Source organism: Leopardus geoffroyi, chromosome A1 (assembly GCF_018350155.1).
Source record: "Leopardus geoffroyi isolate Oge1 chromosome A1, O.geoffroyi_Oge1_pat1.0, whole genome shotgun sequence".
NCBI classification, from domain to species: Eukaryota; Metazoa; Chordata; class Mammalia; order Carnivora; family Felidae; genus Leopardus; species Leopardus geoffroyi.
Window position 1 is genome coordinate 206,888,297 of NC_059326.1, and position 16,503 is coordinate 206,904,799.

The window sequence follows — 16,503 nt, forward strand, 5'->3', positions numbered from 1 at the left end:
CTAAAATTTAGTGTTATAGTACCAATCATCTCCTTTAAGAACAGAGTTATCTATTTAAGAAATATTTGCCTATTCCAAAGTCACAAATATATTTCATACAAAAATTTTTAGAGCCTCTATTGTTTTATCTTTCACATTTAGAACTTTCCATATTTATTCCACCTGGAACTGATTTTTGTGTATGATATTAGAAAGGGATCAAAATTTATTTTTTTTCCATATGGGTATCCAATTCACCCAATAGTCATTGAAAAGATGATCTTTTCTCCAATACTCTGCAAGTGTGTTCATTACAAATCAAGTGTTAAATAATGTGTGACTCCTATTTCTGGGCATTGTATTTTGTTTCCTAATACTATTGCCTGTCTTCGGCTAATAACACACAGTCTTAATTACTGTGGCTTTATCATTACATCAATATTTGGTAGAGCAAGCCACCCATCTTTTTCTTCTTCAAGATTATTCTGGGCTATTGCATTTCCGTATACATTTTAGAATCAGCTTGTTAAATTTTTCAGGAAAAAACTGTTGGAAACTTGATTAACATTGCAACAAATCTATAAATCCAATGAAAACAACTGGTATCTTTCAATTTTAAGTTATTTCATCCATGAAAATAATGTATCTGTTTATTTGCTATTAATGTCTCATTATTTTATGGTTTTCTGCCTAGAAATCTGGGAAGGAAGGACTTAAAGCAGTGACCTATGATTTATTTATTTCCCTCCGATTACTGACCTGTTCTATTCTCCTTATAATAAGTACACCTCCAGACAAATAGAATAACATCAGTTGCTAAGAGTCCTTATCTGTGGAATGATTTGAGGGGGATGTCCCTAGTTTAGGATTGCCTATTGTAAACAAGACTGCAATTTATGGTTTTATGAGATGTAGCTCCTTGGAGAATGTCACATAAGCTATAAAACTCTCTGGGTTATAAAATGAGATGTTTCGTAACTTAAAATTTCCCCAGTGTATGAAGTGACTTACATGTCTCATTAGAGACCTCATCTATTATTCAGGACCAGAGAGTTCCTGTCTGAGGCAGGAAGGAAGGACTAAGGGCTACATAGGATGTTTCAGATCTTTTTCTAGCTTTGCTGGTGCCTCTTGATTGCCTGTATGGTTGGCAGCATTAGTAAAGCTTACTAAAGAGCTAGAGTTCTGATTTGTCTGATTTTGATTTGACACTCACATACTTTGTATTATGTCATGATTTTATACATATTTTGTTAGTTTATTCCTAGGTACATTGTATTTTCATACTATTTTACAGGAAATTTTTAAATTCTTATTTTCTGTTTGTTGTTGGTACATAGAATTATAGTTGATTTAATTTGTATCCACCAACCATCAAAGTTTTAATTTTTAATTATAATGATTTACTGTATACTCTTTGGATTTTCTACATATACAACCATGTTATTTTTAGATTTTGACAGTTTTATTTCTTACTCTCCATTATTTATATTCCTTTTAATTTATCTTTTTTTTGTTTTTTTTGCACTAATTATGAACATTTGGAGGTTTTTGCACATTGTTATGAGCTCCCCAATTTTAGAAGAAAAGCATTAAATATTTTACCATTAATTAGGATGTTAGCTGCAGGTTCTTTTACAATATTCTGTACCAAATTAATAAAGGTCTCCTCTATTTTTAGTTTGCTAGTAGTTCAGTTCTTAAAATCATAAATATGTGCAAAATTTTATCAAACTCTTTTTATAACTAATGAAATGATTTTTTTTCCCTTATTCTATTATTGATATTTTGGATATTGATTATGAAAATTAGATTTTTTTAAAAAAAACTTTTCAATGGCACTATAATTTCAACCAGGAAAGTATAGCATTACAAGAATCAGAAGACCAGTAGAGTTCCAGAACTGTGATGATGATGATGATGATGATGATGATGGTGATGGTGATGATGGTGATGATGGTGATGATGTTTATTATCACTACTATAACTGTCTTAGTAAAACAGACCCTTGTAAATTTTGGAGGAAAACTAGGAAAGAAGTAGGGGTAGCAGAATAGAACCTTCTTGTTAGGTTCTGCTGATTCTATCTCCTATAGTCTCTGGCAGACTATAATGAACAAGATTTCTTGTTTTTAGTCTGAAACTTCTAAGGTAGAAGTAACACTTTAGTCATAGGAACTTAATGAATCTTTCAAATAACGAGGTGGGAAAGTTTTAAAACAAGTTCTATATTAAATAGCCCCTAAGAATCAAAGATTCCACAGGGAAGTTAAATACTTTACAGGAGAGTAGGTGGGAGGGGGAACCACTAAATTCTGTGCTAATGTCACTTCATTTGGGGAGATTTTTATGTTTGCATTAAAGGCACGGCATCTCCAGAACCAATATGATTATTAAATGCCCTCAATTATGGATGTGGAAATGAAAGCTTGGAAAGGTTAAGTGACTGGCAGCAGCCACACACACCGTCAGTGTGGGGATCATCTTTGGATCTCATGACTCTGATCCACTGTATGCTGTGCCAGAGCGTAACCGAAAATAGGAAGCCTTGAAGTCCTCAACAAGATAGGGGATTTCCTACTAGATGTCTTCCTATAAAAGTCACTTAGATTAGCATAATGAAAACAAATATTCTATAAAAACCCTGGGAGAAGGGCAAGATTTTTTTTAAGGGTCTAATATTCCCATTGCCTTTAGTATGGCATTAATCAAGCTCCAACCAGCAAGTAGTGTCAGATGCTTTGCTTGTTCCCCATTGTATTTAGGCCATCACATTATCATGGTCTTGACAAGTTCCTTCAGTTATCTGCAAACTGAGATTAATTAAGTTTCTTTCATTTTGTCTGCTTCTCTGGTTTGGGAATAAGGACACTACCAGAGACACTGAGATTGTCAGCCATCAATAAACCATTAGGTCCTTCCACAGAGGGCCTCTTATATTAGAAGAAAATCTTAGGCAACTTCTGAGATTGGTTCTCTGCCCTTGTCTCTGTGGTTATCCATGGTCACTCCTGGTAGTTGTGATTCTGCCTACTGAGTCAGTATGGTGTCCTGTAGGGAGAGCTGAAGAGAGTTTATGCCATCATTGTTCATGCCACCTGAGGGCCTGGCACCCTGGCTGTGCCTTATCTCAGAGAATCTTGTTATTCTAGTCAAGATTCTGGGTATAATGGGGAGAAGAGCTGGGGCTATATAGTGCAGCAAACTGGTGTTCCCCTACGTTTCAGTATGAATTGTGTCCTTCCCCAATTTGTATGTTGAAGCCCTAACACCCAATACTTCAGAATATGACTGTATTTGGAGATAGGGTCTTTATAGAGATAATTAAGTTAAAATGAGATTGAAGTGTGTGCTTTAATCCACTATGCCTGGTTCACTTATAAGAAGTGGAAATGTAGACACACAGAGACACTAGGGACATGCATACACACAGGAAAGACCATGTGAGGACACAGCAAGAAGTGAAGCCAAGGAGAGAGGCCTCAGAAGAAACCAAGCCTGTGACACCTTGATCTTGAACTTCTAGCCTTCAGAATTATGAGAAAATAAATTTCTGTTATTTAAGCCACCCAGTCTATTTTGTTGTGGCAGCCTTAGCAGACTAATACACCCTCTGACTTCATTCCCTGTGTATTTTACTCCATTACTTCGTAATTTCTCCCTCTTTCTTTCTAACTCTTTCCTTCCCTCCATTCCTTCCAGGGATGTTTGGAAAGCATGCACTTTTTGCATGCACTATCCGAGGAATTAAAGGAGTGCCTGTTCATTCTTGATGCCTGCTGCACTGCTAGGAGCTACATTATTACCATGTCCCATTATGTGCTAAGGCCAGACCCACTCTGGGCAGTATTACTACTGGCTGTTGGTTCTTCCTCATGTGAAATATCTGGTCTTGTCTCTCACTTGTTGGAGATGTGACGTTGGGTTCTTTCATTTCTACCCACTATACCAGAGGACAAAATTCTCCCCAAATATCACAGTGGAAGAAGAGTATTTAGAATGAAGACTCAATATCACACCATTTCTCTTTCCCAGTGTGGGGATTTTACCTCCATCTTCTTTCTCAAAGATGGAACTGGAAACATCCAGCCCCACATCTATTCGGGTCCAAAGAAATCAACTATAGCCACCTATTTTTCAGCTTCTGACAGACATGGATGAGGGTGGGAGGTGGAAATGACCATCACCCTCCTGTCACTGCTTGGTGGCCGATTTCCAGTACCTACACACAACCTCCAAGTCAGCTGATTTCTGGCCGCCTGAAAAGTATCACATTCCTTTGACCCTTACCAGCAATACAGGCCGCTCTCTTCATCTTGCAGGGACCATTGAATCATGAAATCCTGTAGCTCTTTTGGAATCCTAGTACAGAAGAGGAGCTGCCAAGCCCTTGATTGGTTCTGGGCTGATGGAGTTCACATTTTGCAAATGCTGTTACAAAATGTTATCTAAATGCTTACTTAATCTCTGTTTTTTTCCCCCAATCAAGATTTTAATTTGACATTGGGGGTTCTTAGCATTTCATAAGTTAAAACTTCAGGAGTCCATCGCCCTTAGAATTATGTTGTGCAATTGTGCTGCATATATCCCTTTTTCTTTTCCAGGAAAAGATTCAGATTCTCAAAGGGGCTCAGAACTACCCCCAACACTATGAATTCTTGATTTTTAATACTTACATACATTTGACTTAAGCAGAAAATTCTCTACCTATTTCTGTCCTTTTTGCTACTGTCATGCATGATCCAGACTCTGTTTTCACAAAACTAACCTTGAGAAAAACAAATGTGGCAGTACCACATTTGAGTCTGGTATTTTGGTATTACCACATATATTTTAAATCATTAATATAACAAAGACTATAAATAATTCTTTTGGTATTTGTTATTTTTAAATAATCCCATGGATTGCCAAATGATCCTTTGATGGATTTTAGTTTCACTGAAAAAAAAAAAAAAAAAAAAAGATAGTGTTTTCTTACCAGTGTCCCTTGATATGACTCCAGGTCTGTTACTGGATGAAGAGTTTGTCTGAAAGACTCATTCTGGGAGAGGCTGAGTCATTTTTTATAAGGATTTTTAGGGTATTTTCCACTTATCAAGTTTCTGTTTGTTTTTTTCTATCATTCTCTGCTCATATAACAATGGACTCTGATTAGATTTTATAGGGATTTAGATGTGTATTTGTTGTGTGTGTGTGTGTGTGTGTGTGTGTGTATCAACTATAGACTGCAAATTATTTTAAAACCAAACCAAACACTGGCTGCACAGCCCTGTAAATAATTTTATTTTCCAATAATGTTTCTAAGCACATGCAGCTTAAATAAAACTAGCAGTAGTAATTTAGATGTAGCAAAGGACCCTGAGAAAATTTCAGATGACTGTTAGGACTTTGGGTAGCTTTCATCCAAAAAGATTCCTCAAACTGTGTTGGGGGAAAACTTCAAATGGAATACCAGGTTATTTAACCAAACTTTGGATCAAAATTATTGGCATCATTTATGGATATATGGAAACTTTTTTTTAATTTGATTTCAATGTTTCAAAAAAGCAATGATTACATTAATATGGTTATAATAAATTGTGTGATGAATATAGAAGATTGGAATATAATGTAAACCCCCATCATCCCTCAAATTCAGTCTTTTTAAAGAAATAAGTCTTTCCCTTTACTTATCTAAAGGAGAGAGAAATGGGGATGGATAAAGTAGAGATCAGAATTAAGTGTAGTTGGGTGTTCAGTGGGTTTTCTTAGTAAGTCCTTATTCTTTCCCAATCAGTAACAATCCATTAGTTTAGGAATTGAGCAACTTTTTAGGGGAAGGAACTCATGGGGAATTGTAAAAGGGATAATTTTCTGCCTCCCCGATCTGGAATTCTCCAGAGAGTATGTTAAAATTAGCAACTCCAGAAATTATGTTTGAATAGTCAGATGGTCTTTGTTGAGTCCTGTAAGAAGGGAGAAAGTGTTAGATTAAGTGGAGTCTCTTCCTTACCCAGCTGTGACCATGGATAAGAAGTAGACAAGGGAGAGAGGCCAAGGGAGAGACTATAGAGAAAAGGCCCTTCTAGGTTCTTCTAGTCTGACAAAAAGCAGGAGAGCTATGAGTTTCAAGCATGTGGCCTGGGTCCTTCAGTCTGGCCAACCACACCCTCTTCATTTATTCATTTATTTATCTTCTTTGTTTAATGTTATTTATTATTTATTTTGAGAGAGAGAGAGAGAGAGAGAGAGAGAGAAAGAGCGAGCAGGGAAGAGGCAGACAGAGAGGGAGAGAGAGAATCCCAAGCAGGCTGTGTGCTGTCAGTGCTGTTGTGGGCTTGATCCCATGAATCATGAGATCATGACGTGAACTGAAATCAAGAGTTGGACACTTACCAACTAAGTCACCCATGCACCCCTCATCTTTCTTTTTTAAATCGAAGTATAGTTGACAAATAATGTTACATTAGTTTTAAGTGTACGACGTAGTGATTGGACAAGTCTATACATTATTCCTTGCTCACCATCTCTGTACAGTGTATCTCCCATCTGTCACTGTACGTCTTTATAATAATACCATTGACTATATTGCTGTGCTATACCTTTTTACCCCCATGACCTATTCATTCCGTAACTGGAAGCCTATATCTCTCACTTCCCTTCACCCATCTCCTCAGCCACCCTCTTCTCTGGCATCCATCAATTTGTTTTCTGTATTTATGAGTCTGTTTCTGTTTTTGTTTGTTCATTTATTTTTGCTTTTTAGATTCAACATGTAAGTGAAATCATATGATACTTGTTTTCTCTGTATGACTTATTTCACTTAGCATAATACCCTCTTGGTCTATCCATGTTGTTGTGAATGGCAAGATCTCTCTCTCTCTCTCTCTCTTAAGTTTATTTATTTATTTTTGAGAGAGAGAGAGAGAGAGAGAGAGAGAGAGAGAGAAGATCCAACTTCGGCTCTGGTCATGATCTCACGGTTCCTGGGTTCAAGCCCCATATCGGGTTTTGTGCTGACAGTGCAGAGCCTGGAGCCTGCTTTGGATTCTGTTTCTCCCTCTCTCTTGGCCCGTCCCCTCACTCACACTCTGTATTTCTCCCTCTCTCTCTCAAAAAATAAATAAACATTAAAAAATTTTAAAAACAGTTGAATGTTCAACTAACTGAGCCACGCAGACACCCCACAAGATCTCCTTTTTATGGCTGAGTAATATTCCATTGTATATGTACACCATGTATTCTTTATCTGTTCAGCACCCCCTTCTTTTAAGAATATCCTTAGGCCTCCCTTTTTCTTCACTTAAATAACAGAATTGAGGTATGTTCACACCGTGTCTTTGTTTTTCTCTACTACCTTCCTAGCCCTCACCTCCATTCTTCTAAAGTTTTCTGACCTTAAATTCTATTTCCAAATTCTTACCAATTTCCTCTCCCTACTGTCCTGGGCTTTCCCTTTTTGCAGTATTCATCACATGCTGGGAAAGTCTTATAAAAGATATTGAAGAGACATTGGGAGTTGGGCAGCAAGAATCCTAACAGACATGGATTATGTCTCCCAGCTATGTGATGACAGATGAAAACCACCCCACTAACTGTGCAGCATTAACACAGACCAAACAGAACAAAGTGCCATACAGCTGAGCTAGCTCTATGAGCAGAGCCCGAGCTGGGCCAGCTTAATTGGCTTTTAAAATGACTTGATCTAGGTTCATGAAGCCTTCTATCTTAACAATAGAAAGCACAGAGATTACAAGTTTTCATCTTTTGCTTAGAAAATCTTTCTAAGCAAAACATTTTTATTAATAAGTAAGTGTTGAAATAGGACTCCTTGAAGGTTCCAATGGAATGATTATATTGTCTGGATGCCTGTTTGATGCTTGGTACTATGAAAAAAAGTTGAAAGCGTCAATTTTAAATAACATATTAGAATACTTATCAAAAGTGACAGATCTAAGGTGGGAATAAATAGCTGCTGACTTGGCATAATTTTGGAGAAATTAGAAAAATTGTTTGTATTCATCAAAAGTCACTGAATAGGAGACCTCAATTGCATTCTGGTTTGTTTGGGGTAAATTTCTCCACTCTTAGCTTTAATTTCCTAACTATAAACAAGGGCTGCACCGACAGGTAAAAGCACTGCTTTCTAAGGTTTGAGCTCTAAAATCCCATTCTAAACAATTTTGTCAAAATTACCTCCTTCATTGGCCTGCCCAAATAACTGAAATTCCACATTTAGAGACTGTTTTGCAAAACTTAAGTTGAAAACATTTTTCTCTGGGGAGCGACAATAAATGATGGGCTGTTAACTACTTAGAAGAAGAATAATTTACCAGGTAGCTAGCTAAGAATGTAGCAATGCACAGGAAAGTCTTGTGAAAGAATAAGAGCTTATACAGAATGTTAGCAGAGGATAATTCCTTCATAACTTGGGTCCAAAGGTTCTGGGTGCTAGAAGTTCTAGCTGGGCAATGTGATAGTCCCATGGCCAAACCTGCTTTATAGTTTTTAAAAAAGCTGACTGATGCTGGAAGAAAATGGCTTTCTCTGAAGGGCCTGACATGAGGGTATGGCTTAGATGACTCACTTCAAAGATAGAATGATCAGTTTCCATAGAGTTTATCTTACTTTTGGAAGGGTGATATTTTTGTGTAAGAAAGTAGATGAAGATTTTGAGATGTGCACTATAGACCCAAAAAAGGAAGAAAGCAAAGGTGCTATGTTTTTGCAGTACAGTCTGTAGGTTACACAGACTTGAAATATGAACCCATATCAAAGGGGCTGAAATAAATTAATCACGCAAGATGAGTGTATCATGCAGCACCTGAGCCAGCAGCCCCAGAAAATGAGGAATAATTCAAAGTGATATTTTGGCAGGGGAAGAAATCGCTTCAATGAGAGTCAAATAGAAGAATGTAGGCCTGATGTTTGACCAGGAGTGAACCCTGGCTCTCTCTCTTCTAACTGTGTGCATTTGGGGAGGCTGCTTAACCTCTATGAGTCTCCGTTTCATTCTCTGTAAAATTGCGGGCACCATCTATCTCTTAGACTTGGGGAATTAAGTGAAACAACCTGTAAAAAATGACATATCACTTGCTTCAGTAAACAGTTGTTATTAGTATCATTAGCAGTAAATAACACTGTCCTTAGGTGAACACATCAAATTTAAAAAATAATAAAAAATTATTCCCTTGGGGCACCTGGGTGGCTCAGTCGGTTAAGCGTCCGACTTCGGCTCAGGTCACAATCTCACGGTTTGTGGGTTTGAGCCCCGCGTTGGGCTCTGTGCTGACAGCTCAGAGCCCGGAGCCCGCTTCTGATTATGTGTTTCCTTTTCTGCTTTTCCCCCACTCACAGTCTGTCTCTCTCCATCTCTCAAAAAATGAATAAATGTTAAAATAATAATAATAAAAATTCTTCCCAAGTATACTAGGCTAATAAGACACTAATTGCCCACAATTGGCTTTGCTAGCTGTGTCTAGTTTGCTGTCCTTGCCCTCTTGCCAATGAAAGAGGTGAGCCTTAAACAGGATTTGCCAGTGTCTAGTGTTTAAGCACAGGTCCCAGTAAGGATTCAGGGCCTGGATGTTTCCAGAAAGGTCTGGAAGATGTTGGTTGGATGCTCAACCAGGATCCTTGGGCACAGGATTCTCTCTCTCTTTATATGCGTTAACAAAGTCCAAAATATGATCTAATGCCCAATACATAGGAAATTCTGTCTTGTGATTTATTTAATTAGAAGCAGAAGAATTCTGAGGAACCATGTTTTAGGCTGTGCACTGATGACTATGAGTGAGTCACATGTGACATGCAATGATAGCATGTGATTTTCTATTTGTATCCTATAGTGACTTCCTTGCATTGGCAAGGTTTTTGGAACCAGAATATTAAAGTGACACTTTCTACATTTTTTGTATCTTCTTTTTAAAGTTTATGTATTTATTTTGAGAGAGGAGAGCAAGAGAATGAGAGTGGGGGAAGGGCAGAGAAAAAGGGAGAGAGAGAATCCTAGGCAGGTTCTTCCAGATCCCAAGCAGAACTGTGAGATCATGACCTGAGCTGAAATCAAGAGTTCGACGCTTAACAGACTGAGCCACCCAGGCGCCCCTAAATTCTTTGTATCTTAGATATAAATTTTATTGTGGATCCTTATACTTCTGAAGCACTTTTACCCTACTCAAAAATAATTTATGCCAAGTGTTACTGACTCATTGCAAATAGGACATATGATTTGCACAATGAGATTTTACTGTTTGACTCACATGATTTTAGTATGCTTTAGTGTGGAGTAAGTGTTCCAAGATGAGAGGATTTGGCAAGTATAAGAGGCTGAAGTTTTCATATTAGGTACCCTCTTTCCCAAGTCTCTCCAAGGATGAGGGAAATAGCTGGCACACAGTCAGCTGTTTTATTACTATAGGGACATCACATTTCCAGAACTCTTCTTACGCAGGCTAATCACATGGCACCTGACTACTTGTACTTACCGTTTCAGGTTGTAATTTCCCTTTGACCAAATCATTACTGGCTTCAGGAGGAGTTGAGCTTACTCAGTTTTATATGAAACACAGAAGCATGCCAACAGAGAGGCAGGGCATAGAGATATCCTTTCTACTAATTTAAATCTCGATCTCTGTTGGCACCAGATCTTATCTGCAATCCAAGACTCACCCACCTTCCTGGATAAATGTGCTTCTGGCAAGGAAGTTACTGTTTTCTGTCTGTATTCCCTTCTCACTTCCTTTGCTTTTTTGTTTCTTTAGTGGGCTGAAAGGACAGCTCCCACAAAAAATACATGCATGTCCAAATCCCCAGAACTTGTGAATGTGACCTTATTTGAAAAAGGGTTTTTGCAGATGTAATTAAGTTAAGGATCTTGAGAGAAGGAGGGGCTTATCTTGCACTCAAAATGCAATCACAAGTATTCTTAGAAGAGAGAGACAATGAGGAGAAGATGCACAGAGAGGAGGAGGAAGCAATGTGACCAGGAGGCAGAGACTGGAGCCTTGCAGCCATAAAGCAGCAATTGCCATCAGCCAACAGAAGTTTGCAAAGACAAGGGAGGATTTTTCCACAGCCTTTGGAAGGACCCTGGTTCTGTGACATCTTGATTTTGGTCTTCTAGCTTTCAGAACTGTGAGAGAATACTTTCTGTTGTTTATAGCCTCTCAGTTTGTGGGAATTTGTTACAGTGGCCACTGGAAACGATTACAGTTTCCTGTCACTTGTCTCTTTTACACCATTTCAGTTCTTGTATACTTTAGTGCACTTGCCTGTTTATGCCCTCCCTCAAAATATTCTTTCCCTCCCTCTGCGTCTCATTGTTATGTCATTGCCAAGGGAAAGTGTATACCAGTAATTAATGTACATGGTCATGATTGGACTTTTGCAAAGTTGATTTGACAGTTAAGGCAAACTAACCATGTTTTAAACTTTAATGGACATACAAATCACTTGGAGATTTTGGTAAAAGTGCAGATTCCTGACCTCCACCCTAAGACATTTCTGATTTTATTGATCTGGAGTAGGACCTGAGAACCTTCTTTTTATAAAAGACCCTGAGGCATTCTTATATACATGGTCATCAAATCAGTTTGGAGAACATTAAAGTAAGGCATGACTCCCTTAATTTATCAAAAACTGATATGGACTTGTGGTATGGGCGTGTTAGTGCAAACGCCCATTACAATGTAGTAAGTTGTGTGTATAGAAATCCCAGTCACCTGTCTGTGAAAATATAGGTAGCATCAAACGGATTTAACTAGAGTCTCTTTTAACAATGCACAGGGGGGAGTTCAAGGAAATGTGAGTGTTACTTTAACACTGAGTTGAAAGCCAGGAGGGGCTGGCATGCCATTTTCTGGTACATTCCTTATTGCCACTGCCTAGAAAGAAGACTGGACAGGGCTGGCCGGGCCATGTTTTCACACCCTGGGCCAATTTTTGTTTCGACCTCATGGGTGCAACACTCAGGGTGGAAAATGCCTTAGTCAGTTTTGCCCCACAGTAGGCCCTTTTCCCCATCTGTTTAGCAGCTCCAAACAGAGTCCAAAGGAAGAGTGACTGTAGAATTCTAAGAGGATTCCAACTGGAAGTAGCCCCAGCTCACTTTCTTCAGTTGTCCTATAGTCCTCCTCAGACTTGGGAATTTTCTGGAGCCACTGGGTTTTACAGGCTGTTGCCTGAGGGCACCTACCCAGGAAGGGTAATCAGCTTTCATTCCTTGACTGACTGTAAACTTTACTACACTGGGGAATTGGAAAGTAGAGGCTGAAGAGGGTTGTCAGTTTGTGCCCAGAGCAGGGCATTGTATGGATGTGATGGGGCATAGAGTCATCTTTTCTTTCCTTTGCTTCTTTCTTTTTTTGGGGATGGGGGCGTTGTTTGTTTGTTTGTTTTTGGATACATGGAGTAAGCATTCTCTTATGAATTAGAAATACTGGTTTATTAGGGAAGTCTCCTGTAAGGACCCCATCACATCCTATCTTTACTCTTTCTAGCTGCCTCTAGATCATACTCCCTCCTGCCTCTTCACAGCGCTCCTCTGGCATTTGGTTTGGTTCCTTGATGGCACCCTGTTCTTTAATTGTTTTGTCTGCATTGCTGAAACTGCCCCTTTAGGCCAGAGTTTATGTCTTCCACATCAACAAAGTAATAAGCACAACAAATTCTTTACAGATCGATTTAAAATCTTGATCTTTTAACAATTGAACTTTAAAGTATGGTGTTTCTACCTATCTTGAGCAGCCATTCTCAAACCTTAGCTGAAGGGTTTGTTGCAACAAAGATCGCTAGATCCTACCCTAGAGTTTCCACTTCTGCTTCTGTTAGAATGTTCATTTTTAACAAGTTCCCAGTTAATGCTGCTGATCCAAGGACCACTGTTAAAGAAGCTCTGCTGTAGAGAATGTACACTTTTTCCTTTGATGGTTTCCTATTATGTGATACAAAAGTCTGTACTTTATATGTTTGAAGAGATTAAATGGTGTCTTTGTAACTCAAGTACCAGACTTCGAATTAGTAAGTAAGCCAAATAAATGTGATAACACTTTTATAAGTGTTATGATGCTTTGAAAACAGTCAACCATGATGGAATGCTCAGTTGTAAACTGTGGTTCATTTGAAACTTGGTAGGCTGCCTCGTGTGTCACGCTCAGCTTTTCAACTCGTGCTTTTTGAACCGTGCTTTTACAACCGGTTCCCTACAGGCAGCCTCAATCCCAAGTTAGATGTCTTGATCATGTTTCTTCTTATTTCACTCTCATTCTCAGAGGGTCATCTTCATGCCCTCATGCCCAAGATATCTCATGGTTTGGGGAAAAATTAAAAATGGCCTCCCTTCCACCCACTACCTATTTGAAAGCACATGAGTATAATGAATGTTGTAATGGGTATCATGCATTTTTGTTTTAGCTCCATGGCCTTTGAGACTCTTCAGGTTAACAGTATGTATGTATTCCTAGCCTCAAGAGTACAAAGAGGTAGATTGCAGGACTTCTGACATTTGAAAGCCTTTGCTCTTTGAGAGAGAAAAAGTATTCTAAACTGGGAAAATGCACTTTCATTTGAATAAAGGATAAAAGGAGCAGAATTGGAAGAGATCAAAAGTTTTGGTAAGTCTTTTCTATTGCAGGAGCTTCTTACAGCTTTCAAAGCTTCAAGACTAATATTTTGAAGTCTTTTTGAGATATGTTTTAGAAAGAGAGAGAGAGACTGTAGGAGAGGGGCAGAGAGAGAGAGAGAGAGAGAGAGAGAGAGAGAGAGAATCCTAAGCAGGCTCCACTCGCTCAGTGCAGAGCCCAGCAGCGTGGGGCTCAATCCCACAACCCTGGGATCGTGACCTGAACTGAAATCAAGAATTGGACACTCAACCACCTGAGCCACCCAGGCACCCCTTCAAGTTCTGTTTTTACTTGGCTTTATAGGGCAAGCTTGATTCCTAAGGTGAGCCTGTCCCCAGGACTTTAACAATATCTTCATAATAGATTAGATATTCTGTGGTTTATTCTTTTACCTAAGCTTCTGTTAAACCTAATACCCTTGCCACTTATTGTTCAATGTCTTAATATACTTTCTTCACGTGTGCGAGGCTTGCTGGTCCAGCTGTTTGCATGTAGTAAGCTCCATAAGGATAAGTTGCACATTTGTAGTTGTCTTCCCCTTGCCCATCAAGAGACTAAAATAATGAAATCATGAGAGTAAAACAAATCAAAGAAAATAAGCAAAACAGATAGTATAAAAGACTAATACTACAATTAGCAAGCAGAAAAGAAGGAAAACTCTTAAAAAGACAACATGTGTGGAATAGATTGTAGAAATGGACACTTCAAAAACTGCCACCCATATACTCAGAACCATTTCTCAGCTGTTTTTCATTGAATAGATGAAAGAAAGAGATTGCTCCTGCCTTCTAAGCTCTTCAGAAGAAATGTATCATAGAAATGTTATAAACAGCCAGAGTCTCCTCTCCTTGTCCTCACTCAAATTCTTTACACTGCAGGATATGCTAATATAAATTTCAAAGTTGTAGTACAGGTCTTTTTGTCTTGTTTTGTTTTAAGTAATTTGTAATTAGGGAGATTTCTTTGTTTAGTACAGTCTGTCCAGCCTGTAACTTACATGTGCCAAGACTAGCATGGCATCCTTGGGTCTTGTATTTGGGAGCAGTAATTAGAACTGGATGAATCCCATTTAACATAGTGGTCTGATGTCAGGCCCACACCCTTGTTCTTCAAATTCAGAGAAAAGTTAAATTGGTACAAAAATAAATTATCTTGAAACATTGCTCCCTGGACCTGACATTTTGGTATTTTGGCTCTTTTGATCTTTAGCGTTGAATACTGAGGATTAAATAACAATGGGAGCCTTTCTGAGAATACCACATGAAGGTGGTAATTTATAAAGTAGAAGTTGTCAGCCATCCAGTAGTCTCCATTTTAGACTCTTGGAGTGCAATTCCAATATCCATGACCCTGGTCTGTTTTCTGAGGATCTGAAAGTACATCCTGTCAAATGTGGAAAGTGTCTTCACATTTAGCAGTGGTTGAAAAGTTCATTAACAGTGACATTTAAACTTTAAGCTTTGTGTCTATGTGTGTATCTGTAATTTTGTGGAGTTTAAAAGTATCAATTACAAATGACAATGTGCTTGAGAACTTTAGAGTAAAATACCCCTAAAAAGGGTAAAATACCATAGCCAAAGGTAGCCTTAGAGTTCTTTTTTTGCCCCAGTCACTCATTATAGCTTAAAAAAAAAAAATTATGTCAAGAAAGGGGAATTGATTTGTTTAAGACCCCACAGCTTTCTGCCACTTCCTTTTTAGATCCACAGTGGGATCTCAATGACTTTCATTTACTGTGCTATTGCCAAGACTTTTTAAAAATGAGAGTGGAGGGCTAAGGATCAGGCAGAGTACAGATGAAGAAAATTAGTTGCTGCAAAAGGAACTCCATTTATCAGTAGAAACCCACATGATAATGTCAAGAATGTTTTTTAGGTGGATGCCCCCTCTGCTCCCACCCTACCCTACCCAGCTGACCTACAGAAGTGATTGCTGATAGAGAATAGTCTCTACTGTGTCCAGGGAAGCAGAACTATTTGATTCCATCCTCATGCTTCTTTCCATTGACCAAGGTATCTAAAGCTTTTTTTTTTCTCCTGTGGGTCAGAAATGTTCACTTCCATTTAAGATAATTTTTTTTTTTGAGGTTGGCAACTGCATGTCTGAGACTAGATAACAAAAATGCTTTTAGGGGCGCCTGGGTGGCTCAGTGGGTTAAGCATCTGACTTCGGCTCAGGTCATGATTTCACGGTTTCTGAGTTTGAGCCCCGCGTCGGGCTCAGAGCCTGGAGCCTGCTTTGAATTCTGTGTCTCCCTCTCTCTCTGCCCTCCCCGCTCATTCTTTCTCTCTCTCTGTAATAAATAAAACATTAAAAAAATGCTTTCATAAGGGTCAAAATACAAAGAGGTAAATCTATCTCATGATACAAGGAGAGATTTTGACTGCTTTTCCAAAGACAGTGAACTGAGAGTGAAGTGGAGAGAGAAGGCATGAAAACCAAGTGCATGAAAAAATAAAGACCATCAGAAAAACTGTCTGAACCTAGGACTTCATTCAGTACTTTTCTTAGTCTTTGGGGCCTTTGACATTTTTTTTTTTCCTTGCCAAATGTAAGAATAAAAGGATAGTTTTCTAGAACAGAGAACAAAATATCTTTTCCAAAACATTAGATTATTCAGTCTGACTGGGGATCAAAGCAGTTCTTAATGGGGCATTGGATTGATGATAAACCTCCCTAGTGATTTGGGGATTACTGACTTCTTTTTGGCTCCAAAAAATCTAACTGAATCTCTCCTTGCAGTTAACACAAGGTCAAGATAACCCAGCATCATTCTGGAATTGAGTGAATTTACTTCCTCAATCAGCTTTTGCTTGAAAAGCTTTGAATAATTTAATAAGAGCAGATAGCATTATAATTAGCAAATAGATATTTTAGGAATCCTAAAAGATTTGGGGAACATGAAGTTTCTTGGAAGAGGAAA

The 16,503-nt window shown here is 38.4% G+C and overlaps 1 long non-coding RNA gene across 1 annotated transcript in view; it reads right to left on the reverse strand.

Annotated features, from left to right (window-relative positions):
* Window positions 1-5,000, reverse strand: part of LOC123577401 — a 31,241-nt gene extending 26,241 nt beyond the window's left edge. The window contains exon 1 of the long non-coding RNA XR_006701827.1: window positions 4,958-5,000. This is a non-coding gene — a long non-coding RNA (uncharacterized LOC123577401). The remainder of the gene's footprint in view (window positions 1-4,957) is intronic.
* Window positions 5,001-16,503: the final 11,503 nt, after the last annotated feature.